Source organism: Lolium rigidum, chromosome 5, assembly GCF_022539505.1.
Source record: "Lolium rigidum isolate FL_2022 chromosome 5, APGP_CSIRO_Lrig_0.1, whole genome shotgun sequence".
NCBI classification, from domain to species: Eukaryota; Viridiplantae; Streptophyta; class Magnoliopsida; order Poales; family Poaceae; genus Lolium; species Lolium rigidum.
In genome coordinates, this window is record NC_061512.1 from 64,378,108 (window position 1) to 64,380,420 (window position 2,313).

The window sequence follows — 2,313 nt, forward strand, 5'->3', positions numbered from 1 at the left end:
ACATATTGACAAGATGCCACAGTGCCAGTTCCCTGTTTAATGCTGTTTTGTATTTCAGGAAAGTTGTACAAGAAATATTCTCGGAATTGGACGAAACAAAGCCGAAGATCTTATTTTTCAGTAACGAAGACGAGGGCGAAGAGGCGCCACAGGGTGGCCAGACCAGGCCTAGGCGCGGCCCAGTCCCTGGTCGCGCCTAGCGGTGGTCTGGGGCCACCTGGTCTCCACCGACCTCGCCCTTCCGCCTATAAGAAGCCTCCCAACACGTGAACCATAAAGGAATCAGCCTCCGCCCACGAAAAATTCTGTAGCCCCGCCGCCGCCAAAGATAAGATCCGGGCGATAGAAGTCTCTGTTCCAGCACCCTTCCGGGACGGGGAATTTGCCCACGGAGCCATCTTCATCGACTTCACCGCCATCTTCATCGCCATTGCTGACTCCCATGATGAGGAGTGAGTAGTTCTCCCCCGAGGCTGATGGTTTTACCGGTAGCTATGTGGTCTTTGTATCTCTCCATGTACGATCTTTATGTGATCATGAGGTTTGTAATCTTGTTGAATAAGTAGATGTTATTCTTCAACTATTGTGCTACTCAAGTGGTTTTATTATGTGATCTCCGGGGATACCTTGTCCAACGGTGTGAAGGTGACAGTGTGCACACCGTGTTTGTTTCTTATGCTTAATTTATAGAAATACTTATGAATTGTGGTGACTAGTTAGTACCATCTTTGCATGCTCAAAGTGACACTGTGAGGTGTCCATAGATTGAGAATGCGAACTTTAAGGAATGCTTATGCGGACCTACACAGTGAATTTGTGTTTATTATCAAACCGAAGAGTGGTTTAGAGTAGCATAGTGAAGTGATAATATCTATGTATTCAATTATGGTATCATTGTTGAGAGTGTCCACTAGTGAAAGTATGATCCCTAGGCCTTGTTTCCAAGCATTGAAACACCATTTACAACCAGTTCTGCTACATGTTTGCTTGCTGCCATTTTTATTTTAGATTACAATTACTACTTATAATTATCCATATTACTTTCAAAGAAATAATTGTGTTAATTATTTAAAACCGATGACAACTCGTATCATACATATGAAATCTTCAATAAACCAACCATGTAGGCACATACATATACATGTAGTTTATTTTTTTGAAGCAAAATACTCTCACACACACACTGAAATAAACATCTAACACCTTATGCTTCTTTATTCTTCGCTGTGACTCCATAATCACCGTCATATTTCTCTTCTATGTTGAACTAGGCATACTCGGAAGGGTTGGCGATGAGGTAGGCCTCGATCGCCTTTAAGATGCCGAGGTAACCCTCAACAATCACTGCTTGGTCCTCCGGTGCCAGCGCACCGTCACCGTCAATCCTCTTGTACTCCACCCTGAACTTGGCCACACAGGCATCCTCCCCAGCCACCTCCAACTTCACCTCGTTCAACAGAGACTTGAGCTAGCTCCTCACCTTACCGCTCTCCAGCACCTCAGTCCTCAGCACTCGCGCCGCGTCGTTGCGTGCCACCACGCGGCCCCTTACCACGCTACTGTCTGATGTCGTTGCTGCCGCGACGCTGAGCATCGTAGTGGTGATGCTTCCAGGGCCTCCATCGCCCTCCACATTCACGGCATCAAAGAAACCCGCGCATGCATTGAGCAAAGCCTCGCCGGAGCAGCTCACCTTCCACATCGCGGTCGGCTGACACCACCAGGGCGCATTCCTTGGTGATGGAACAGCCGGCAACCATGTTTTCAGTCAGTCGGTGCACAAAGATCGATGGTGGAAAGTTCTCCGAGTTGTCGTGGCTGATGAGTTCTGTGTGATTGTTTGATTCAAGGAAGAGACTTTTATAGGTGCAAGCCAATTTAGATAAAGCCAAGCCTTAACATGTGAAGCCTGGACTAAGGATATTTTTTTTTCTTTCGAAATGGGGGGATCCCCTCCCTCAGCATTCAAAATATTACACATCACGGATCACAAAGGGTCTCAACAAAAATGAGCCACCGAAAAAGAAAGAAGGATATGAAGCGCCTTTGCATCAGCATGTCAACCGTTTGTCAGCACACCATCCGCACCCGCTGTAAAAATCCCGTGCTACCATCGCCAGTCGGTTGCACCCAATATCCATAGCCTGGACTAAGGAGATGACATGGTTGAACATTCCTATGCACGCTGACTAGTGGCTTTTTTCTAGGGGCTGCTGACTAGAATAGTGGAGCTAAATTCTAGAAGGGTTGAAATCCACATGAAACTCAGATGAAAGGAATACTTCCTTCATGGACTTTTCAGGTATTGTTAGT

The 2,313-nt window shown here is 46.4% G+C and overlaps 1 pseudogene; it reads right to left on the minus strand.

The window, feature by feature from the left end:
* Positions 1–1,267: 1,267 nt before the first annotated feature.
* LOC124651798 lies at positions 1,268–1,760 on the minus strand (annotated as a pseudogene).
* Between the last annotated feature and the right edge of the window lie 553 nt (positions 1,761–2,313).